This window comes from Cnephaeus nilssonii, assembly GCF_951640355.1.
Source record: "Cnephaeus nilssonii genome assembly, chromosome: 8".
NCBI classification, from domain to species: domain Eukaryota; kingdom Metazoa; phylum Chordata; class Mammalia; order Chiroptera; family Vespertilionidae; genus Cnephaeus; species Cnephaeus nilssonii.
Window position 1 is genome coordinate 59,583,217 of NC_137079.1, and position 26,752 is coordinate 59,609,968.

Here is a 26,752-nt window from a genome sequence, read left to right on the forward strand (position 1 = left end):
ACAGATTTTCATCAATATCCTGGGAAGTGGTTTAACGCTTGCCTGATTCCATAGGTGAATAAATTATTCAAGATTAGTTGCCTCTGTGGAAGCATAGAACAGACTGAGAAATCTCAGAGGGAAGTAGGGGGGGAGGGGGAGTGAGGCATGGGAAGAGATTAACCAAAGAATTTATATGCATATATGCAGAGCCCATGGACACCGACAACAGGGTGGTGAAGGCCTGGGGAGGGGATGGAGGGAGGGGGGAGGAAAAGGATGGACATCTGTAATACTTTCAACAATAAAGATAATTTTTTTAAAAAGATTCATTGTCTCTGAAAAATGAAAAGTTACTCTAAATACTTCATTAGATGGTATATGTGAAAGTAAACAGTTCAGATATGTTTGGACACAAACAAATCTCACTGAATCAATTCTCTTCATTCCAAATAAAGGCCCTAAATATTTCTGAGGATTAAATTTACTTTAAAGCCATTCAATGAATAAATAAAGAAAATCTTCCAACATCTTTGAATCTAAGTATTATACAGTGAAGTCAATAAATTGATGGTATGCAAAGACTTTCTATGTCAAGCATCTCTCTTAAGAAATTTCTACTTGTTTAAATGAGTCCAAAGAAATATGCTCAATGTAAAATATTCAGATAAAGTTCCTAACTTATCTTTGCTTTCTGAAAAGGAAAAATGTTTATCTCTAAGATTTAACTGGGGGTGAAGGGGAGGGGGGGGGGAAATGTGGTCAGTACCTGTAATAATAAAATGTAGGAAAAAATAATTGCAAGCTATTTTTTTCAAATGTCCACATTATATGTCATTGTGATTTGAAGGAGGTTTAGCTTCTCAAGATTCTAATCACTATTACATCAAATGCATTGTGTAAGCTGCTACCTAACAGTACAGAGCCATCATGACTCAAGAATTTTAACTCTTCAAGTCTCAGTAAGGTACCTAATGCTAAGAAGGAAAAAAAGTCTATAGTATGTGTTTAAAATTTAAGTAAATTTTTTAAATGCTTGATCAGAATAGAGAGTTTTAGAATAATGTGAGTTGGGAACCAAGAGAATTTGGGCCCAACTGAAGTTTCAATGTAAACTTATCCGATCTAATAAAAGAGTAGTATGCAAATTAACCATCACTCCGTTATGACCACCAGCCATGACCACCAGCCAATCAGGAGCAAATATGCAAATAAATCCAACCAAGATGGCTACAGCCACAGAGAACAGGAGAGAGGCTTGGGTTTCCCAGGCAATGGAGGAAGCCAAGCTTTCCGCCTGCCCTTGCTGGCCTAGGCCTCCACTCAAGACTACAAAGTTTCAATGATAGAAGATACATAAATCCAAATAGAAATGGCGGCAGCCACAGAGCTGGAAAGAGCGGGAGACTAGGGTTGCCCCCGGCGATAGAGGAAGTCAAGCTTTCTGCACACCCTGGCCTGCCCAAGCCTCCACTTAAGGCTACAAAGTTTCAATTATAGAAGGTAAATAAATTCCAACAGAAATGGCTGCCACCACGGAGCGAGCAGGAGGCTTGGCTCTGCTCCAGGCTACAAAATTTCAATTGTAGAAGACAAATAAACCCCAGATACCAAGGCCTCCGCTTGGGTCGCCGGGGGGCGTGGCCAGCCTGCAAACCACCACAGACCCCTCGCCCAGGCCGCTCCATGCCCCAAGGGAACCCCACACTGATCCGGGACACCCTTCAGGGCAAACCAGCTGGCCCCCACACGTGCACCAGGCCTCTATCCTATCTAATAAAAGAGTAATATGCAGATTGACCATCACTCCAACACACATGATGGCTGCCCCCATGTGGACACAAGATGGCCACCACAAGATGGTCAGCAGGGGAGGGCAGTTGGGAGGGACCAGGCCTACAAGGGAGGGCAGTTGTGGGCAATCAGGCCAGCAGAGGAGGGCAGTTGGGAGGGACCAGGCCTGCAAGGGAGGGCAGTTGGGGGTGACCAAGCTGGCAGAGGAGGGAAGTTAGGGGGGACCCAGGCCTGCAGGGAAGGGCAGTTGGGAGGGACCCAGGCCTGCAGGGGATAGCAGTTGGGGGGGACCAGGCCTGCAGGGGAGGGCAGTTAGGGGCAAAGAGGCTGGCAGGGGAGCAGATAGGCATCAATCAGGCTGGCAGGGAGTGGTTAGGGGGTGATCAGGCTGGCAGGCAGAAGCGGTTAGGGGCAATCAGGAAGGCAGGCAGGCGAGCAGTTGGGAGCCAGCAGTCCTAGATTGTAAGAGGGATGTCCGACTGCCCATTTAGGCCCAATCCCGGTGGATCGGGCCTAAACGGGCAGTCGGACATCCCTCAAGGGGTCCCAGATTGGAGAGGGTGCAGGCTGGGCTGAGGGACACACTCCCCCCCCCATGCACGAATTCTGTGCACCGGGTCTCTAGTGTATGTGTGTGTGTATGTGTGTGTGTGTGTGTGTTTGTGTGTGTATATATATATATATATATATATATATATATATATATATATATATATAATTGATTTTAGAGAGGAAGGGAGAGGGAGATAGAAACATCAATGAGAGAGATCATTGATTGGCTGCCTCCTGCATGCCCCCTACTGGGGATTGAGCCCATAACCTGGGCATGTGGACTTGACTGGAATCGAACCCAGGACCCTTTACTTCGCAGGCCAACACTCTATCCACTGAGCCAAACCAGCTAGGGCTCAACTTTTTAAAAAAATATTTATTAATTCAAATGATAACTACCCTCCAATCGCCCATCTAATTGAAAGCCTGGTTTTGATTCTAGGCTGAGATTGACCTTCCTGGCGTATCATCACTTCATAAACCATTCCATAGTCTTACCTTTCTGTTAACAAATGCTTGGTGTGGGAAGATGTGGAGTAAAACAACTAAGAGTATGTGCTCTGTGGTGGGTTCAAATCCCTCTGTACCAATACACCCCATGGGACCTTGGGCCATTTACTCAGCCCTTTTAAGCTCAATTTTTAATTCTCTGTCCATGGGTTTGTAAAATAGCAATTTTAGAAATCTACTTTATAATGTGGTTGCGAGGATTATGAGATTAAACACACAATATAAATGTTAATTTTCATTACTGACTTGAATTGATTTATGAAAATTAAACTGGATGAGTTAGAAACCACAATACTTATACAGTCTAATCCCATTTTCATTTACTATCTGTATAACCTTAGGCAAAACATGTCTCGTCTCTAAAATGAGAATAATAATATCTGTCTATTTTCCCTGTATCTCAAGAGTGCTGTAAGAACCAAATAAAATAATGTACAGGAAAGTGCCTTACAGTTATAAGATAAAATATAAGATACTTTTGTTAACCTAGAGCCTAAGAATAAAGGCTTAAAGTGTAAATCATATATCCAAATGAAAGGAGAACCGTTACAGGAGGCTGTCCTTTACTGGCTTTTCTTGCAACCTCGCCAAAAGGTTTTAGGTCCCTGCAGAAGCTTCCTAAAGCATTGCCTCCGAGCACGAAACCAATGAATCTGTGTTTATCACTCCTCGTTTCAGCCAAGAACAATTTTTTAGCCAAATTATAACGTGATGGAAAGGCAGACACAGCATATTTATGTACAAATAGTTAGACACACATCTCTTGGAACCATGAGCTTCAGAGAAGTTGTTCTGACTGGTCCTCTTTCCAGAGACATAAACAAATAATAATGAGGTTTCTTCTGATCTGATTCTGTACCTTTACTAGTGACCAAAATATATCTAAGGGAAGGAACTGAGCAGTACTGTCAAGAACAGAGGATGTTAGAAGTGTTAGAAATGCAATAGAGTATGAGGAAAGAATAGCAATGACTTTCATCCTGTTACAAACGAAGTCAGAATACTACACAGAGAATATAATCCTCAAAAATATATCCAGAGACAAATGGCAGGGAAGGTGGCGGGGACGGGGGGAGGGTTTAGAGAGCATCTAAAGGACTTGTATGCATGCATAACCAATTGACACAGACACTGGGGCAGTGGGGGCTTGCCCAGGGTGGGAATGGCTTGTGGCGGGGGGGGGGGGGGGGGGGGGGGGGGGAAGGGCCAATCGGAGGAAAAGGCGACATATGTAAAACTTTAGACAATAAAAAAATAATAAAAATTAAATTAAAATAATAAAAAAAGTTTTTTAAAAGTTCAAACCCAATATTAAAGTTGTAAAAGATAACATAAATTGATATATGTAATGTCTTGCATAAAGATACATAATTAAAACAAACTTTAAGGAGAACAAAAATGTTAAATGAGCAAGGGAAGGGAAACAGAGAAAATGATTGCACTGCTTTAGTAGACAGTAGAATAGTGTAGTGGTTCCAAGTACTGATTTTGGAGTCAGATCCCTTTGGATTCCTATATAGGTCCAGCTCTTACTAGGTGGCTTCAACCTCACCAGTATTCAGTCTCTTAATCTGTACATCCAGGGAAAATATGCTAAAATATCCAAGTGGTTCTGAGGATTAAATCAGATATGATGTTATGCCTACACTTAGCCTAGTAGCAGGAACACACTGGTGCCCAGTCCGCTGACACTATTACAACTAAGGTGAGGATGATGACAAGTCAGGAAATGGCTTAGTCCCTGTATTAGTTTCCTAGGCTCCCATAACAAATTATAACAAAGTGTGTGGATTAAAATAATAGAAATGTATTACTTCACCATGAGGGAGACTAGAAGTGTGAAATCCAGGTGTGGGTAGGGCCATGCTCTTTCTGAAGCTCGAGGGGGAAGTCTGTTTCCTGACCTCCGCTTAGCTCCTGGCATTGCCCGTGTTCCTTGCCTTCCTTAGCTTGTAGACATACCCTCCAATCTCTGCCTCCGTCATCACAAAGCGTTCTCCTCGTGTGTATGTCTCTGTGTCTCTTCTTTTCATATAAGGACACCAATCAGGTTGGATTAAGGGCCTATTCTACCCTAAAATGACCTCATCTTAACTTGATCACTTCTGCAAAGGCCATATTGCCAAACTAGAGGCCCGGTGCACGAAATTCGTGCACGGGGGGGGGGGGCAGCGGGGAGTGTGTCCCTCAGCCTGGCCTGCACCCTCTCCAATCTGGGACCCCTGATGGGATAACCAGCAGTTGGACATCCCTCTCACAATTCAGAACTGCTGGCTCCTAACCGCTCACCTGCCTGCCTGATTGCCCCTAACTGCTTCTGCCTACCAGCCTGATTGTCCCTAACTGCTCCCCTGCTGGCTTGATTGCCCCTAACTACCTCTGCCTTGGCCCACACCTGGTACCCAGGATTCCCTCCTCCAGCTGACCACAGGCACCCAGGATCCGGGCTTCCCTCCCTCTGGTCAGCCATAGGCGCCCAGGCTGGCTGCAGCCTTAGGGATGGTGGACAGGGGGCTTCGCCTGTGCTGCAGCTGCAAGTGCTGGCGCCCAGGACTGCAGGGTGGGCGGCTTCTTTGTCTCCCAGGCCACAGCCAGCCACAGGTGCTGGTGCCCGGGACTGCAGGGTGGGCGGATTCTCCATCTACCATGCTGTAGCCAGCTGCAGGTGCTGGCACCTGGACCACAGGGTGAGCGGCTTCTCTGTCTCCCAGGCCACAGCCAGCCACAGTTACTGGTGCCCAGGTCCGCAGGGTGGGTGGCTTCTCTGTCTCCCAGGCCACAGCCAGCCGCAGGTGCTGGTGCCCAGGACTGCAGGGTGGGTGGCTTCTCTGTCTCCCAGGCCACACCCAGCCACAGGTGCTGGTGCCCGGGACTGCAGGGTGGGCGGATTCTCCATCTACCATGCTGTAGCCAGCTGCAGGTGCTGGCACCTGGACCACAGGGTGGGCGGCTTCTCTGTCTCCCAGGCCACAGCCAGCCACAGTTACTGGTGCCCAGGTCCGCAGGGTGGGTGGCTTCTCTGTCTCCCAGGCCACAGCCAGCCGCAGGTGCTGGTGCCCAGGACTGCAGGGTGGGTGGCTTCTCTGTCTCCCAGGCCACACCCAGCCACAGGTGCTGGTGCCCGGGACTGCAGGGTGGGCGGATTCTCCATCTACCATGCTGTAGCCAGCTGCAGGTGCTGGCACCTGGACCACAGGGTGGGCGGCTTCTCTGTCTCCCAGGCCACAGCCAGCCACAGGTACTGGGGCCCAGGACCGCAGGGTGGGTGGCTTCTCTGTCTCCCAGGCCACAGCCAGCCACAGGTACTGGTGCCCAGGACCGCAGGGTGGGCGGCTTCTCCATCTCCCGGGCCGCAGCCAGCCTCAGGTACTGGTGCCCGGTTTCTCCATCTCTCCCAGGATGTGGGGCGGGTGGACATGGGGTGGGCAGCTTCTCCAGCTGGCTGTAACCTGGGATCATAGGGCAAGTGGCTTCTTCATCTCCCAGATCGCATCCACCCTCAGGTACTGGCACCCGGTTTCTTGTCTCCCCCAGGACGTGGGGAGGGCGGCTTCTCTAGCTGGCTGCGGCTTGGGATCACGGGGCAGGCGGCTTCTTCATCTCCCAGGTCGCAGCCAGCCTCAGGTGCTGAGGCCGGTTTCTCAGTCTCCCCCAGGAGGTGGGGCAGGCGGACCTGAGGTTTCTGCTGCTGGCTGCAGCCTGGGATCACAGGGCAGGCGGCTTCTTCATCTCCCGGGCTGCAGCCAGCCTCAGGCACTGGCACCTGGTTTCTTGTCTCCCCCAGGACGTGGGGTGAACCGCTTCTCCAGCTGGCTGAGGCCTGAGATCACGGGGCAGGCAGCTTCTTGGTCTCTGTGGCTGCAGCCAGCCTCAGGTGCTGGGGCCCGGTTTCTCCGTCTCCCCAGGACATGGGGCGGGCGGACCTGAGCCTTCTGAGGCAGGCTGCAGCCTGGGATCATGGGGCAGGCGGCTTCTTGGTCTCCGTGGCTGCAGCCAGCCTCAGGCGCTGGAGCCCAGTTTCTCCGTCTCCCCAGGACGTTGGGCAGGCGGACCTGAGGCTTCTGAGGCTGGCTGCAGCCTGGGATCATGGGGCAGGCGGCTTCTTGGTCTCTGTGGCTGCAGCCAGCCTCAGGCGCTGGCGCCTGACTTCTCCAACTCCCAGAGACCTGGAGAGGCTGGGGGGCGGGGCTGCCGCCATGTTTTCAGTTTAATTGCATACTCACTCAGATTGAATGGAGAGGCTGGGGGGCGGGGCTGCCGCCATGTTTTCAGTTTAATTGCATACTCACTCAGATTGAATGGTGGGCGTGGCTGGGGCGTGGCTGGTGGGCGTGGCTTGTGAGTGTAGCGGAGTGATGATTTGCATACTACTCTATTATTAGATAGATAAGGTCACATTTACAGGTACTGAGGGTTGGGGCTTCAACATAGCTTTTTGTGAGATAACAGTTACCCTTGACAGACCCCCAAGGAAGGAAGATAGAAATGAAGGATGCACACTTAGGCTTTCCCCAGGTCCCCGTTCTGTACAATGCTGGAAAATATTGCGTTTGGTTCTGAAAAGTTTCTAACCATAAATAAGTTAAACACTGAAAATCATTCAGAATAAAAACAACTTAGGAAGTGGAAGAGCTGACTAATAAGGAAATCTAAGCAGAGTGAAATAAGTACATTGCTCAAGCAAAATCCACAGGGAAAGAGTGAGAAGTTTGGATCAGTCCAGAAAACAATACAGTGAGATATTTGGTTGCAAAAATTAACTGTGATCAGTTTGAATGAAACCAGAAATAGAACAGTATAGTTAATCCTTATTCTGTGCATGGAATAAAAGAAATCTCTTAACTTCTGAAACAATGCAGAGATTTGTGCATAATGCTAATCAGGGGAAACTATATTTTGACAAACCACACACACAAAAGGTTACTATTTTCTAAAAAATCTAAAATCTATTTTAGATTTATCTAAGTGATTACGGTGGTTTACATTTGTTAAAAAGTCCTGCAATTTAAAATGATAGCATTTATTAGACAAATATTGTTTTCTCCTTTTTTTCTTCTTTTTCCATATTTTTCTTCCTTTCTCCATATAATTCATAGTGAGAATGTAGTACTCTATAGTTTCCTTATTTCTTTCAAAGATCATAAAATCATATGTATACATATATACATACACACATGCCCTCAATTATATCATAGAATTTCATATTATGAAACTCATATTATGAAATTCTCTTGCATGGAAATTATGTCTGTCCTAACTTTTTTTACATCACCTAATTTATGCACACAGGAAAAAAATTACATAGTTCTGAATTTAAAATGAAAAACAATATTTACTGTTCCATTCTTCCCTACTCACCACGTGTGCTGGCCAAAAACAACTTTCTTCTGAAGTTACTTCCATATTTTCAAATAATCAACTCATATACTATTTTTTTCTTCACTAATTTTAGATATCATCAGTTATTGACTCTGGTTATGAATGATAGAGATTAATTCTCTTACCTTCTGTTCCTCCCTACCAAATTGCTATTATATGTTATTTTAGTTAAATTAATAAATGACCATTATAACTATTTAAATGCTTTTCACTATCAAGCAGCATAGTGTAAATATTTGCATATCTTGTAGAGTTTTCTGGTTTTTGTTTTTTCTGAGGTTTCTAATTGCCTTTCTTTTTTCTATCCTTTCATTTTTCCCCTGTCCACTCCTTTACCCACTTTTAACACATATTTTTAATTCTAAACAATCATACCAACACATCTGCTACTCTATTGATTATTCATTTTCTTTAGAAGTCCACTTCCTGGAATTTTCTATTCTTTTGTTACAATCAGGACTTTGGCACACTAGGGTTGATGTACTATTGTTCTTCTGGGACTTTCTTTCATCACCTTCCTAGGTTTGATCTTTTTTCTGAATCCTTTCTTTTCCTCTTTCTTGCTTTATTCCTTTATTTATTTACTTTTTTGGAACATACCCCCAAATAGTTTCCTAAGAAAGAGTTGTTGGAACTTAAATTTGAGTATATGCCTCCCTAAAAATATATATAATCTCCCTCACAACTTATTCATTGCTTGGTGAGATAATTCTAAGTGGAAAATTGTAATTGTGAACTCTTTGTTCCATTTGTAGCACTCCATTGTAGCAATTGAAATATCTCGTGAATTCTAATTCTGAGTCTTTTATAGTCAATCTCTTCTTTGTGTGTGTTTTGTGTTTTCTCTTCATCACTAACACTATAAAATTCCATTAAGTTCCATGGTGTGCTTTTATTTTAAACTAGAGGCCCGGTGCATGAAATTTGTGCATGGGTGCAGTCCCTAGGCCTAGCTGGTGATCAAAGCACGAGTGTCTGACATGGAAGGGCAGGTCCCAGCTGACCTCTCGGCCCTGGGCAGCACCTGGGCCACTGGGCACCCAGATGCCCCGCTTCACCTGAGTCACGACACCCGAGTCCCCACACAGAGATGCAGTGAGCGCAGCTAAACGCCACTGGCCGCGGTGCAGCATGGGCCTCTGGGCCACCCAGCAGCACCACACGGAAGTCAGGTAGGCAGCACACTCTCTCCAGGCCAGCCTCACAGACCGGCTCCTGCATGGACGGTGGCGGCAGGTGTCCCCGCGTCCTGCGCCTGCACCCGCCACCCTCCATGGCATTTACCCGGAAGAAGCAGCAGGAGCAGCAGCTGCAGCTCTACTCCAAGGAGCCATGAGCACAGGGCCAGGCAGCCAGAGAGGCACTACGGACAGACAGCAAGGGACCAGGCATGGCACCCACTCCGAGGCCTCAGCTGGGAGCACATTCGGCGCCCGGGTGGGGGCCTCGGCCAGAGCCCAGGGTCAGGGCGGAGGCCAAGCCTAATTGGGGCCGAGACCACTAGGGCAGGAACCCATGGGGAGCCCGAATGGCCCCTGCAGTCCTGACAGCTGCGGCCTGGCTCACCCGGAAGAGGCCACATGGGTGCGGGGCGGGCTCCTTGCGGGCGCTCAGCACCTAAGCGTGAGGTCTTCCCCGGTGCACAAGCCCTGGCTGCCCGGGGGAGGGTAGCACAGGGAGTGAGAGTGAACTCAGCAGACACCCTGCATTCTCACTGCACCTCCATCCCCATCATCCTCGGCCCCTGGTAGCCAGCGAGAGGTCACAGCCCTTGGCCCGGGCACCGTGAGAGGTTGGTTACCACCACCAACCCCCCATTTCTCCATCCCAGACCAGGGCCCACCCCCAATCAGACAATCAGGGCCTGCCAGCTGGGGGGAGAGACCCAGGAGGTTGGCTGCCAGCCCCAAGGAGGGAGCTGGCCTTTGTCCCCCCTGGGAAAGGGGCCATGTCCACTGCCATGTCCCCCAGTTCCCTGTCCCAGCCTGGGGCCCGGCCCCGATCGGGCGATGAGGGGACCCCATCTGGCAATCAGGGCCTGTGGGCTGGGAGCAGCTCCTGCATTGAGTGTTTGCCCCCTGGTGGTCAGTGCACGTCATAGTCACTGGTCGTTCCAGTTGTTCCATCATAACAGTCGCTTAGGCTTTTATATAGAGAGATAGATTATTGTTATATATACTTGTTAGAGCATTTTGGAGCCCTCTCAGGGCTCAATTTATTATTTTTTTATTAGGCTGAAATGTCCATGCCCTTTATTTTCTCTTTTTCTTTCTGGAAATCCTTGCCTAGGATGTTAGACCTCTTGGGTTCATTCTGATAGATACTTTATCCTTCCTCTCCTCCTTTGTGCTCTGCTTTCTAGGAGGCTGTGTTAACTTACATTCTGCTTCTTCTAAAATTTCTATTTTAATTCCCAATATGCCTTTCTTTCAATTGTATTAATCACTTTATTAATTCTGTTCAAATTTTATAGTTATACTATATTCTCCTACCTATCTTGAGAGTTTTGTGATTGTTGTTGCTGTTTTCATTTTCTTCTGTACTATTATCTATTAACCCCGCATTTTCTCTGGTTGATATGTTTGATTTTCTCTGTTTGTTTTCTTAGATCTCTGTTTCATATCTGAAATTCTCCAAAAATATCATGATCATAGGTTGTTTGTTCACATGTAAGCAATGGGAATCCCTGTGCATTTGAGCAAGACTTTATTTTACAATGATTAGGTGGAGAACTGGCTATTTTAATAATGGGACTCCTAATGACATTTTACAAAGATTTTTGTTTTCTTTCTACTCTGAAGCCATCCAGTTATGGAGGAGAAATTTCTCATTTTCTAACTGTGTAATATGGTATGATGACAGTCACCAGACCACTGAGTGAATTTTTTGTGATTTAGAAAAAGGCCCACCTTCTCAAGACAATTTATACCCATCTGTTGGAAGATTTTCATAAGGATCCATTTTGGTTAAATAAGGACTTTACTCTCATCTGCTGAAAAATCATCATAAAAAGTATATCAGTATGAATGGTAGCTCCTAGGCATATCCAGGTCAATATGCATGGCAGCCTCACTGCTGGTATTTTGTGAATTTGGGGCTTCTGGGAAAGGAGGGAGGCAGGAGACACACACTTCCAGTTAATTTCCCTGCTTTAGTCCCATGACCAATGTTTTTCTCTGCTGAATCTCCAAGGGTTCATACCACTGTGATTTAAATTGCTTAGAGGAGTAACTCCTGTCCTTAACCACATAAAAGCTGGGTCTGTTATTCTGATTTCCTAAGCAGCGGGGAGAGGAATGAGAGGAGGTGGGTGACTCTTGCTTTCTGATTTTCAACCAGATCCTGCTTTCAGCCCTGAACTCTTTGCTCTCCCCAGTTTCCAAATCCCAAAACTCTCTGAATTTGGAGAAAATAATTTTATTACTTTTAAAAGTTTATTTTCCTGCATACATTTCAGGCTGTGGCTTTCTCCACCCTTCTCAGTCAATACTCTATCTTATTTCTGTCCAAAAAATTGTTACGTCTATTCCCACTGATATCCCTTTTCCTAGTCGATTTGTCCTTGCATTTTTTATGCATTTACTATCATATTAGTGAGGCCTGAGAAGAGCAAAAGGAGATAAACACATGTTATAAAGCTATTTTCTTAAATTATAAGGTCATATGTGACTTTTATAAAATTAATTAACAACAAAATAAACCAGCAGAAAGTGGAGGCAACAACAATTAGAAACTGGCAAGCATTCACTGAATAAATGCTGTGGGCCAGGCCCATCATATGATCAAAGAATTTGTGATGCAACATATTTATATTTTAAGATAAAGAACCTGAGGCTTCTTAGGAACATTAAATAAATTTTCCAGGATTACATAGATGGTAAATGGTGAGCAAAAATTTATATCTATATCTCTTAGGCCTCAAAGGCTCCAAATTTGATGTGCATCCCACTAAATCACCCTGCCTCTTTTGTTCACAGGTATATCCTGAAGTTACTATAAGTTTAATCCAAATTTGTCTCAATTTTCAGTGCTCTAAAATGATAATTGAAATGTTTGTGTGATCATAAGACACTAAGTAAGCCACAATGTTAAAAATAATAATAAAACAACACCAAAAAAACCCTATTTCAACAACTTTCCTTATAATTGGAAAGAAAAATAAGGCAATTTTCAACAGAAAGTTTGAAATGAGCCTTTTCAATTTAATCTTTCATTATAACAAGAAAACTCATTTAACCAGAACACTGAACTAACCAAGAGCTCTGACAATAAAGATTTTGCTGTAATTGTGTAGCTTGTAATTCTTTAGAAATATGATTGAACTATCTGTAGGCATTCAAGTAAAAAAATGATTATAACTGACATAAAGCAGGAACGAGTAATTTAAGCTTTATAAGTCATCTCAGGAGGTTTCTTCTTATTTTTCCTTCAAATCCAATGCTAATATGAAAAGTATCAAAACCATCAATATCAGGCTTGAGGATTTCTATTGTGACTAGAAGTATCCTAGAACGGTATAATAATGTGATTGGATGCTGATACCTTTCTCTACTTTCCAGTGAATTTTGTAGACTTTTGAATTTGTTTTTACTTTTGAGCAGTTTACATTGCAAAGGATTTAGAAACCCATGCTAACATCTCACTGGAATAATTCCTGACACGTAATAGGTACTCAATCAATGTTTTTGGATAAACGAATGGCTCTCAGAGTGTATACTAGCCAGAGAACTAACATGTTTTCAAAACTCCATAGATACCTAGAACCTCGAGTCAATTACAGTGTTGTTTAATCTTACCAGACTCTTGTGGTGGGAATAACAAGATTACATGCTTAAAAGGATGAGAGAAGAGAAGACTTGAGAGTGATGAGATTTTAGAACTCGTCAAACTGATTATCTTCACCTTCTGCCTTGAGGGGGTTAAAAAGGACTCCCTACCAGCCCAAATGGTGTCACTCACATTTCTTACATGCTCACAAAAGCTTATCTTAATGAAAAGGCAAAGCAAAATTGGCTATCCTCCATCTTGCGGAAGGAACCCCCCCCCCCCTGCTGGGAGTGGCCACAGGAGCGCCAGGAATGTCCTAACTCCCCCAACCACCGCCTGAGTGGACCAATGAAGCTCCAGAGACGCAGCTAGGTCCTAATAAGGCATAACCACAGGATACTCCCTATACATCACTGTTGACCAATCAGGAAACAATGAGGGACGGCTCCAGCCTCAGAATGTACTGGTCACTACTGGTCACTTCCTGACTTTTGTGCTGTAAGACCCTGCTGAAAAACCCTGGCCTAATAAAGCGATCTCTGTAACCCACGTCACTTCCCTAAGTCCACCCAATTGTCCAACGCTTTATAACCCATCGCTCTCCCGGGCTTCTCTCTCTCTCTCTGGCCCCACTGCTATATCAGAAGGAGGCTGGGAGCCGAACCCGGGTTTGAATAAAGACTCTTTGCTTTTGCATCGGAGAAAAGGCTCCCTGCTGGTTGATTATTGGGGACCCTGAACTCTGGGCATAACATTAAGAAAGGCAAAGGGGAAATGTGATACCAGTTTGAACCTGAGCTGGACAGAGGTGTCTTATACTATACTAGAAGCCCAGTGCACGAAATTCGTGCATGGCGGGGGGTTGTCCCTCAGCCCAGCCTGTACCCTCTCCAATCTGGGACTCCTGGAGGGATGTCCGACTGCCCGTTTAGGCCCGATCTAGGATCGGGCCTAAACGGGCAGTCGGACATCCCTCTCACAATCCAGGACTGCTGGCTCCCAACTGCTTGCCTGCCTGCCTTCCTGATTGCCCCTAACCGCTTCTGCCTGCCAGCCTGATCACCCCCTAACCACTCCGCTGCCAGCCTGGTTGATGCTTAACTGCTCCCCTGCCAGCCTGTTTGCCCCCAACTTCCCTCCTCTGCCAGCCTGGTCACTCCTAACTGCCCTCTCCTGCAGGGTTGATCACCTCCAACTGCCCTCCCTTGCAAGCCTGGTCCTTCTCAACTGCCCTCCCTTGCAGGCCTGGTCCCTCACAACTGCCCTCCCTTGCAGGCCTGGTGCCTCCCAACTGCCCTCTCCTGCTGGCCATCTTGTAGTGGCCATCTTGTGTCCACATGGGGGCAGGATCTTTGACCACATGGGGGCAGCTATATTGTGTGTTGCAGTGATGATCAATCTGTATATTACTCTTTTATTAGATAGGATAGAGGCCTGGTGCACGGGTGGGGGCCAGCTGGTTTGCCCTGAAGGGTGTCACAGATAAGGGTGGGGGTTCCCTTGGGGTGTGGGGCGGCCTGAGCGAGGGGCCTGTGGTGGTTTGCAGGCGGGCCACGCCCCCTGGCAACCCAAGGGGAAGCCCTGGTATCTGGAATTTATTTTCCTTCTACAATTGAAATTTTGTAGCCTGGAGCGGAGCCAAGCCTGCTGCTCCCTCCGGGGCAGCAGCCATTTCTGTTGGGGTTAATTCACCGTCTATAATTGAAACTTTGTAGCCTTAAGCGGGTGCGCCCGGCCAGGGTGTGCGGAAAGCTTTGCTTCCCCTGTTGCCGCTGGCAACCCTGGCCTGCTCTCTCAAGCTCCATTCTGCTGCCATTTGTTTGAATTTGTTTACCTTCTATAATTGAAACTTTGTAGCTTGAGTGGAGGCTTAGGCTTGCAACGGCTATGGAAAGCTTAGCTTCCTCTGTTACCTGAGAAACCTTGCTCTCTGTGGCTGTAGCCATCTTGGATTGGGGTTAATTTGTATACTCACCGTGATTGGCTGGTGGGCGTGGCTTGGCTGGTGGGCGTGGCTTATGTAGCGGAGTGATGGTTAATTTGCATATTATCATTTTATTAGAGAGGATTCTATTTTGCAAATGGGGTTCTAAGATGCCTAGGAATAATAGTCTAGATTAGGCCGGGCAGTTTATAGCAAACCAATGATGTAAGTAAGTATTATTACTTTCTCCATTTTACAAATGAAGAAGCTGATATATGGCTAGGATAAGCAGCTAGACCCAGGCCACAGAACTAATGATAAATTACCTACTCTGGATTCCAACAAAGCAAGTCTGGCCCTACTTGGAAGTCTGTCAACTCATGTGGCTAAATTACAAGGTACAGCTGAGAGTGGTGGGATATGGTGAGAAAAGCATTTGGGAACAAATGGAAGTGGCCTTGATTATAAGTAGGATGGTGATTAATTCCCCACCAAAGGGCTAGCTAAGGAGAAATTTTTTAACATGTGGCAGATCATAGAATTAACATTTGGTAGATCATAGGACATATTAAGTCACCGGCTCTCCACAGCATTAAGATGAACAAGAGTATGTATGCTCCTTTGGCTGGGTCTAGCACGCTTGTTCCCCTGAATTTCTGGAACTCTTTTCTTTTCCCATTTCCTGTCAGGGCTATAGAAGCATATTTGAGCCCTTATACTGTGTGATAAGGGCTCAAATATTAATTTGGTTTCTGTTTAAAATACATAAACTGCAAGAGAACATCACTCCCACTATCAACTAGAAAAAGTCAGATAGTCTATAAAAGTTTAATTTTTTTTTTTTGGTGACTTTCATTGCACCTTTATTGTACTCTAACCTATGCAACCTATTTGATCAGATATATTGACAGTAGAAAGTGTGTGTGTGTTTTTTCTCAGCATCCTAACATCAGACTTACTCATTCAATGCCCTGTCCTTTAGAAATCAATTTTGTGGTTTTTACAAACCTCAAAGAGCATGATCACAAAACAGGTAGATTTAGCCTGTTCATCAACATGGATCCAGTGAATGGAAAACCAACAGGAGGTGGGGAAGAATATAACAGACAACTGGAAATTAATGTGAATATATTTTACTGGTATCTTCATTTGCCACTCTTTGGAAATGCTAATGATCCAAAAAGTTATGGGAGATCTTTTATAAGTGAAGTAGCAAATGATAACTCCCCTCTTAGAACAAGGGAAAATCTGCCCCTTAAGTCAACTGTACTTAGAAGAATTGGGCTTGCCATGGAGGAATCATACATGTTACTTGTTCCCCTTGGTTGGAGAATACAGTGATAACACCAGGCTCTGTCTGCCCGCTAGTAATTGGAGGGGGAAGCAAACCATCTATTTGTGAGATCTCGAAGGGTCTTTCAGGGGGAGAGGGTATGGGCTCTTGATATCTTGTCATCTGCAGTGCCTGCCCAATAACATCAGCCTCGATGTGGCTTCTTTAGATCCTTAGTTGTAGGACTTCTGTTCAGCTAGATTTCAGGCACTTCTCATTCACGGCTGTTCTGTAGTTTAGTTGTAATTTTTATATGGTTAAGGGAGGATGCAGGTACTGCATTTAGCTACACCACCAACTTGACCACAAAATTAAACTTTTCTTGAGGCCATCTGAGAGCTGAGGTTAGCAGGCACCGAGTGAAAGACAAAGGGTGGCAAGCTCCCCCAAGAAAGAAGGGACCCAGAAGTCTTTCACGTTGGGCAGAGCCTGGAAGGAAGAGTTAGCCACCATAACAGCAGGTGGGGGGTAAAAACAATTAAAATTTTAATGAATTCTAAAAGGCCAAATGTAGGCTACGAGCAGTTTAGAATCTCTGGGGCCCCAAACACAAGGGGCACCTGCACTCACTCACAGGCTCTTTTCCACTGGCCTCCCCTGGGCACTAACAAAGATGTGGGACTGGCAGGAGACCCCTTTTCTTTTTCTTTTTTTTTTTTAGGAGACCCCTTTTCTTGTCTGTAGGCATAGAACAACATCTACTTCACCAGACTTTCTGCCAAAAGAAACAAGTGCCATGGGAGGGGCAGGGAACATTCCCACCCCCGGGCCCAGGTAAAAGCTGCTGGTTCTCAGACCTAACCGGTTTGGCTCAGTGGATAGAGCATCAGCCTGTGGACTGAAAGGTCCCAGGTTCGATTCCAGTCAAGGTCATGAACCTTGGTTGCAGGTACATCCCTAGTAGGGGGTGTGCAGGAGGCGGCTGATCGATGTTTCTACCTCTCTATCCCTCTCCCTTCCTCTCTGTAAAAAAAAAAAATCAATAAAATATATATTTTTTTAAAAAAAAGCTGCTGGTTCTCAGGGAGAGGTAGAGGCAAAAGACATCTGTCCCTGAGGGAAGGGCAGGACCCTCCTGTCCCGCTATGAGCCTTGCTCTGAGTAACAAGCAGTAGGAGTCTACAGCTGGAGGGGAAGCAGGACTCAGGGAGGGGGAAAAGAAGCAAAAACCTTTTGCCTTGTGGGGAGAGGAGGGTATTTGGCTCCAAGATTCATAACCCAAAACTGAAAGATGTTACCAGTGGGAGGTGAAGGAGGAACGATCGCCCAGCCAATACACACCCCACTCTGCATCCCGCATCCTTGCCAGAGATACAAGGTAAGGTTTGGGGTCATCTGTTATTGAACTGTAATTTAGCCTGCCCTGCCTGAATCAACATTACAAATAAAAGGGGAAAGGGGAGCCAATTTTGGGAAGAAATATCAGCTCTGTGTTAGCTTATGAAATATAGGCCAGGGCAGCTGTTTCTGGAATGGATTTGGGGCTGGAATGTCAGTGTGCACATTTCAGTTTCCTGACCTCATTTGTATGATCCTACTACTATTTTGGTATTTTGACTTCCAAGAAAAAATGTTCTAAATATAATGCAATCTTTTAGGAATTTTTTATTGTTATCAGTCCTCACCCAAGGATATTTTTCCATTGCTTTTTAGAGACAGTGGAAAGAAGAGGAAGAGACACAGAGAGAGAAACATCTATATGAGGCACATTGTTTGGTTGCCTCCCGCACGTGGCCCTGGGGGCTGGGATGGAGCCTGCAACCAAGGTACATGCCCCTGACCGGAACTGAACCCAGGACCCTTCAGTCCACAGGCCAACATTCTATCCACTGAGCCAAACTGCGTAGGACTCTTTTAGGAATTTTAATAGCCTGTTATTTTCTGTATGCTTTGTTGTGGACAAAACTCACCCACTTAAAGTTTGTTGTTTAACATTAAAATATTTTTACTTAATGAAAAGTTGTTCCATTTAATAATTTTAGGAATTTTATAACAATTCTGGAACAAATCATTCCCCTGTCAAATTGTCCTTTTTCTGGCTGCTGGCCACACTCTATGGCACTGAAATAGAATGTGGGTGAAGCTGAAGAACTTCGTTTGCCAAGACCTCCCAATCTGCCTCCCTCAAACTCACCAGTCAACCACCTCAGTGACTGTGGCTCATGAGAAGCTAAGCCATCCCAGCCCCTCAGTTTCTTTCCATCTCATTCACAATATCAATAGCCATCATCAAATATCCTTTGCCTGACCCTCACATCCCCAGTATCTTCAAAGAAAGCAGTTTTTCGTAGTGCTAACTTAGTCCATTTTTGATCCTTGAAGTTTATCATTAACAAAGTATATATATATATATAATCTTTTAAAAGAATGGGAATCTTTAAAATTATTTTTTTAATTTTTATTCAGGTTATTGGGGTGACATTGGTTAATAAAATTGTGTTTCAAATGTACAATTCTATAATATATCATCTGTATATTATGTGAATTTTAAAAAGGCTTAGAAACATTTGTAGAATATCTTCTATATTCAACTCAGCAAAGTATATTTAAAAGTGAACTTTTTAATAGGTTTAACAGATATTTATGTGTATCACAAATGTGCCAAATACTGTTCTAAGCACCTTACAAATATTTACTCACTAATCCTCTTAACAACTGAAGACAGGAGATAAATTAGTCTCTATTTTACAGATGAGCATACTGAGTGTCAGAAAGGCAAAGTAGCTCACCCAAGGTCACACAGCTGGTGAGTTAGAGAATCAGGATTCAAACCCAGGCAATCGGGCTGCAGAGATAAGGCATCAACTTGCAGTAAAAAGGTACTGATGCCAGATTCCTTTACAATGTGTTCCGTGCACCCAAGTTGGCAATGCTCAATCTGGAGAAGGAACAAGTATCTGTTGTGTGTTTTTATTAAATAGTCTGTGCCAACATGTACCGATGTTGGGGGTGGGCATTCAGTGATGACTTTCACTGTGAGAGTTCTAATAACTTGGAGTTTCCTACATAGTCTTGTCTCCATAGAGTTATAAATATCAAACTGATAAATTATAAATTAGTGCTCTATATAAATAGGAATCCATACAATAATAAGTCCATATTGGTGTCTATAATGAGAACTCACACACACAGTAATTTTCAATGAGTACAAGAAAGTCAAAATTTTTAAGAAGTATAAAATGAATCATATTTGTTCCTATTCTCCAGAATTATGCACAGCTCTGTCTAAATCCACAGCTAATTCATTGAATGACCTGAAGCTAATATCTGATTAATGACTCTTAATTACCAGAGCTGTATAAATGTTAAGTATTTTTATCTTTAAAAGTCTCTCTAGTGCTTTCTTACAAGCAGGGCAAACAGCTCTTGATTCCCACCTGCCTTTGTGTTTATTTTTGTCACCATGAACAACTTATTCTCTCTTATAATCTTATTTTCTCATTTTTGCAACTCAAAACCAATTCCATCCAGAGCTAATTCTCAGGGAGAGTGTACGGTTTCTTCACACTATGGGGGATGGTTTTGACCATTTGCCAAGACATGGATTGTGCTTTGAAAAAAATCATTAAACATAAAATTCATTAGCGAAAGCAAGAGTGATTATCCAGAAATGGCATCATTTGCCAACAGGTAATCAACCACCTTAGCTTTCCTATTGGGAGACATAGGAGATACCGCACACAAAGAAAAAGATAGATTCATAAAGCAAAATTAAATACTCTGAATATAAAATGCAGTATTCTAAATTACAAAAAAAAATGAAGGTGGCTATTTAATGTAAGTTACTGTGACTCGTCTCACTATATAACGCAGATGGTAGCTGCCCCATGCATCCTCACCTGATACCGATATTGTGCACAACCTTGACTCAAACACAGAAAGGCAGCTCTTCTAATTTTCCCAAAGGAATCCACTTATACCCCCTTACAAAGAGGAGTAACAAATGTCCATTTCATTGAAGATTATTGTTGGGAGTCCAAGGGCAGAAATTAGGAAGAGGGAGCTGGCAGAGCACAGATGAGAACTAAGTTAAAAATTCATGGAACACATTTTTCTTCCCCCAAAACCTTCTATAACTGGGCTGCCACTGGTCCTTTCAGCTCCGTATCTTTTCCCCACTCACACACCTTTTTTGCACACAAATTTCCTTTCTCACCTTGTATCTGTGGTTAAGGGACTATCTTTTCTCTCCTGGGCATGCCCTTTGAGTCTCTTTTCACCCCAAGACATTTATTGAAGTTCCCCCTTGCTGCCCCCCCACACTACCCCCCCCACACACACACACACACAACACAGTGTTTTCCCCAAGAGAAATTCTTGCAAATAAACTTTTCTTCATCTTGTTACACTTTTTTTAAATCTAAACGATTTCATGTGTATGTTGATTTGTTTTAGTGAGGCTGAAAAGAAATTGAACCAGTATATTATTATTTCTGAAATAGGGTTTATTTCTGCTTTGCATATCCCTTACTATTCTTCCACTTCTCAGTCAGTGAAATGTTAGAGGACATGTAAACAGAACCACTATGGAATAAAACCCAGGCAGCTTGGCTTAAAGAGCACATGAAGCTGGCAGCCACTTCAATCCCTAGTCCTTGATTTCAAAAGAGTCTTATTTTAAGGACATGCTCTCCCCGTGTGGGCGTGAAGGGAGCTTGCTATAATGTTGGTTTCAGGGAATCATTTTAGAAGAGTGCTACTCAGTGAAGCAAGTGCTGGATATTATCAAATTGTTATTCTAGCATTCCAGTGTGCAGCCCAAATCACTTTTATTTGATGGCTGTCAAACTAGATGGGAAATTACTCACAAGTCCTTTATTTCCACTTTTGCATCACTCCACTTAGCCTTCACAATGAATCCTCAGCTCACTCAAATGTGCTTAAAACTACAACTAGGTATTACTTACACACACATACACACACACACACACACACACACACACACACACACACACAGTACCTGGGAAAACATGTGGAGTCACTGCAGGCGCAGGCCAATGAGCCCTACAGAGTCTGTCTCTGGTTCTTCACCTCTTCAGCTGGGGCCTGGCAGCCTCCCAGCCATAATTCCACAGCAGAGCCTCTCTCTGACTTACTATGGGCAAGTCTCTTAATCTCTCTAGCCCTCAACTTTTCCATCCATCTAATAGACATACTACTATTGATTTACTAAAGATTTAAAATGTGAGGATATATGGAAAGTTTTTAACACAGACCCTTAAAAACATAGGGGATTATCAGTAAACACTATGATGTTGTTGTTGCTGATATCAATTGACTCCTCGCAGACAACATTACAGAATAAAAGAGGCCCTGGGAGAACGATTTCACCAGCTCTTCTGGAAAACCATACCCCCCTGAGAGGCAGCAGTTGTTCAACTGCCTCAACAAAACTCCCTCCACCTCCTCCCAGAAATGATGATTAAGATCTTAGGCAAACTCTCTGAAGAACTGCTACCCTTGCTATCAGTCTTTAGGAATTGCAGGTAAATAACATGTGAACATTGTTACTCTTCCTCCCCCACCCAGTTTTAAACTAGTGAGTACCACACCAATCCAAAAAGAAACTGTCTAAAGAGAGAATTCTGTGAGGAAACCGGCTTACCTAGTTTAGCCCATGCTGTCTTGTAGGCGCCCATGAGACCCAGGTGTCCGTATTTATAACAAAACCTAGAGGAGTTTCTTTAACTCAGGTGTGTGTTTTTTCTGTGTGTGTGTTTTTTTTAAAATATATTTTATTGATTTTTTACAGAGAGGAAGGGAGAGGGATAGAGAGTTAGAAACATCGATGAGAGAGAAACATCCATCAGCTGCCTCCTGCACACCCCCTACTGGGGATATGCCCGCAACCAAGGCACATGCCCTTGACCGGAATCGAACCTGGGACCCTTCAGTCCTCAGGCCGATGCTCTATCCACTGAGCCAAACCGGTGAGGGTTAACTCAGATGTTTAAAAGTTGGCTTGAGAATAACTGAGTCCACATCTTTGCTACATACATAACATAAATTTCACAAGGCCTGGAGTAAAAAATTTCTCTTTACTATGAAATTAAGGATAATTTTCCAAAAAAAAAAAAAAAAAAAACACAAACTTTTAATCTGCCTTAAGCTAAATTCTCATCTATGTCTCATATGGTTCTTGCCCCATGCTACCCATGGGGAAGACTCTGTTTCTTAATCCCACGCCCTTATTACAAGTCAGCATCTTTGGAAAAGTCTTGGCTCAAAGTACTGAGCTGATGAATCCATTTCCGCAGGTGAATATAGGGAACTGCCGCAGAGACTGAGGAATGTGAGCACATCTCTGCTACTTACTAGCTCATAGGAAAGCTGGCGCAAGCCTCTTCTTATTAGGGAAGCTGGTATTTTCCTGGGGTTTTCCCCTCCTCTTGGGTAGACTAAGAATTAGGGCAGTCTAGAGGTAAGAGGTCAGTCCAACTTCTGTATTCGTATGTAGAGAGCAAGAAAGGCAATGGACTGCTGCCATGATTTCTCCCTGGCACAGAGGGAGTTCCGGTGCCCTGCTGGCTCAGATAGCCATGAGGGCCAATGGGAAGCTTTGGGGGAAGGTAATCCATTGCTCTATATCTTCAGCAGAGGACAATCACACTGACATGTTCTTCCAACAAATATTCATGGAGCTCCTCTAAGTAAGGGAGGTACAACAGTGAAAAGGACAGCATCATCCCCACCTTCCTGGCGCCAACACGGATGGCAAAGGGAGTATGTTCCGGCAGCACCGACTCGTCCTCGGTCACCGAAAGGCAGTAGGGCCAACACTTCTGGGAAAAGTCTTTGATCTCATGTCCTCTCTCCTGATGGTCCTCTGGCACTTTTCCTAGATTCTATTTTATTATTTGATTTTATTTATGTTATTGTTGTAAGAACATGTTTGATGTGCCCTCTTAATACATTAAGTGTACAACACAGTTTTGCTGGCTATCAGCACAAGGTTATACAGATCTCTAGAGCATATGCGTCCTGACTTGAAACTTTATGCCCTTTGATTGGTAACTCCCCACTTCTCCTTCCCCTCAGCCTCTGGCAAACACCAGTCCATATTTTTCTTCCATGAATTTGCCTACTGTAGGTATCTCACATAAGTGGAATTGTTGCCGGAGAAATTAGTGGGTCCAATTTCTCAGACATTAGTGGGAGTGAGGTCCTTGGGGCACTGCTGGGATGAGCACTTCTGGAGACCCCCACAGGGAATGAATGGTTTTTATTGGCGTGGAATTCTATTTCTCAGGTTGCAGAATGCCATGCTCCTTAACCCAGTCCTGACAAAGGTGCAGCTGGAGGTCCAGCAGAGCCAACCATGTCCAGAGTTTCCACTCCATGGTGTCCAGAGTTTCCATTCCATGTTGTCCAGAGTTTCCATTCCATGTTGTCCAGAGTTTCCGTTCCATGTTGCAACCAGGTCCAGTTCAGCATCAGGCAGATTCAGTCTATTAATCCATTATGTAGTGTCCACCTGGCTGTGGGCCACATGGGCAAATACAAGGGAATGCGCCCTCTGCAACAGAAGTCCCAGGAGAATTAGAGGGCCAAGAGCCAAGAGAGAGAAACTTCCTTTGTCTAGGAGTTTAAATATTTAGATTTCACATGCTTGCAGTGGCCATGCCTATTCTGGACACTGACTTGTTCCCAGGTGTGACTGACACATAGGCACCCCCATGTCACCCAGCTTACTGGGCCTGCGTCTATTGTCCAGTCCCTTCCCCCAGCAATTTGCAGGGAGCAGTCCTAGAGACTGTTAACTGCAGCTTCCTGGCAAAGCTGTATAAACGGCATGCCTGTATTATCTAGTCTCCCCTTTGCTCCTTTCCTGTTAAATGATAACCGGATTATTTCAACAGTATCAGAATCATGCAGTCTATACCACCCTGCACATGCCCGATCTCATCTGATTGTTTTTCTTTTATTTGCTTAATTTAATTCATGTCTGGTTTTATTCCTAAAACCCGACTATTAAAACACAGGGCACAGGGCACATCTGCCTCACCAAGTGTCATTTGAAAGAGAAATATTGCCAACTGCAGAGAAACATTTGGAAGCATCCAAGCCCTGCAGGTAGCCACAGGCCCCAGCCTAGCAAGGCTTCCCATCTCACTCCCATGGCATTGTGCCCCAGAGCCCCTTCTAACTCAGGCTCGAGGAGGAACATTGGGAAATGGACAGCATCTCCCTGGGGGGCCTTAGGTACAAAGGTGCCAGGGATATCTGCAATCTCATGGCCCAGTTAGGCCATAATTTCATGCCCAGGAGGGTTTAAAGTCAGAATCCAATCTTATCCAAAGAGTAAATCAGCCCTGCTAAATGGGCAGTGGTGTGAAGGGTAATTATAGTGAAAGGCGGCAGCGCTCCTTGGGCCCTGGAAGCCAGGGCGGTTTGGAACAACTCATCTCACACCCATTTGTCCTGGGAAGAAGAGAGGAGCGGGAGCTAGTAAGGATGGTCCTGAGTCTGCACTTCCCTCTGCACAGCTGCTGCCTGCACCAGGTGGGAGGCCAGCTGGGGAAAGGACTCTGAGACTTGCCTTTAGCTGCTCTGGCCTCGCAGCCCTGCCAGGTTGGTCTCTGTGGGAACCAGAGTGCAGAGAGCCTCCCGGCACAAAGCAGGCATTACGCGCGCGTCTGTTTCTCCAGCTCAGCAAGGCAGCCTGGCTGGAGATAAATATATGTGGCGAACAGTGTAACAACTGCTGCTGCCACATATGGGCAGAGTACAGCAGTACCCCCTTATCCAGGGGCATCCGTTCCAAGATCCCCAGGGGATGTCAGAAACCACCGATAGTACAAAACCCAATATATGGGGGTTTTTTCCTACACATACCTATGATACCGTTTAATACCTTTTCCATCTTAACTACACACTTACCACGCACTGTAGCCATCATTTTGTAGGTTGAGGTGCGATAGCAAAACTAAAACAATTTTTTTTTCCTGCTTCACAATTTCACAGATAAAAGATGTTCTTACCATAGATCTTAGCAACCTCAGCATACGATTTTTTTCTTTCCCAATTAAGCCGAGAACTTTCACCTTTTCACCTTAAGAAAGCACTTTCTGGCTTCTCTGTGGCATATCCAGTTTGTCAGTACCACTACTCTTGCACTGTGAGGCCATTACTAAGTAAAATAAGGGTGCCTTGACACAAGCGCTGATACCTCAACAATCTGATAACACCTTTGGCTACTAAGTAACTAATGGGTGGGGTGAGGAGCATGGAGACATCTGACAAAGGGATGAGTTAGGTCTCCTGCTGCTGGAGCGGATGTCTCAAGATTTCATCGTGCTACTCAAAACTGTGCAATTTGAAACTTACGAATTGTTCATTTCTTGAATGTTCCATTTAATATTTTTGACTGCAGTTGCCCACAGGTAATTGAAGTCTCAGAGAGTGAAACCAAGGGTAAGGGGAACTTACTGTAGTGTTTGAGCAACACGAACACATTACTTGGACTTTGAAAAAGAAGGTTCTTAACTGCAAAGAGGCTGGTCCTGTGACAATGGGTGGCGGCAGTGAATGCACTGAGCTGATGGCTTATATTTTGCAGTGCAGGACGACGTCCCTTCCCTCCTGGGAAGCTTTGAAGAAGTGGAGCCACAGCGCCCTGACTGGTGTGGCTCAGTTGGTTGAGCATTGTCCCAGGTACGCAGAGGTCGCCTGTTCTATTCCCAGTCAGGGCACATGCACAGGTTTCAGGCTCGATCCCCAGTAGGGGGCATACAGGAGGCAGCCAGTCAACGTTTCTCCCTCTCCCTTCCTCTTCTCTAAAATCAATAAAAACATATTTTTAAAAAGAAAGGGAGGAAGGAAGGAAGGAAGGAAGGGAGGGAGGGAGGGAGGGAGGGAGGGAGGGAGGGAGGAAGGAAGGAAGGAAGGAAGGAAGGAAGGAAGGAAGGAAGGAAGGAAGGAAGGAAGGAAGGAAGGAAAGGAAGGAACTTCATTTCTTCTGAACATTCGCTTTTCATTTCAAGTCAGCTTCCATGACCTCTGCAGAATTTCACAATCTCTCTTTGAAGAGCAGAATTCACACATATTGAGAAGTCTCCAACCTGGGCAGACCAAGGGAGTTTTCTCCTCAGACTGAAGCCAACTAAATATATTGGTGGAATTTGGGACCCACAAACTGAAAAGATCATGAGGGGTGTGTGTATGTGTGTGTGTGTGTGTGTGTGTGTGTATGTGTGTGTGTGTGTGTGTATAGGTATGTGAGCATGTGTCTAGGTATGTGAATGTGTTTATGTGTGAGTGTGTATGTATACCCCCTCTCTTCTTATTGAGACAAAAGAGACACTTACCTATTCAGATCTCTGACGAAGTACTGAAGCTGTCTTGCTGAGAGCAGTGGCTGTTGACTCCATTTATTATAGATGAAACTAACTGCGCATGTTTTGAGTTTCAGAATGGAAAGCTCTGACAGAAGCCCATCAGTCTGTTCAGTGCCCCACAAAACGACTTGAAAGACATCCCCAGGCTACTCCAGTTCCCTGCCTGGAAGTCTCTTT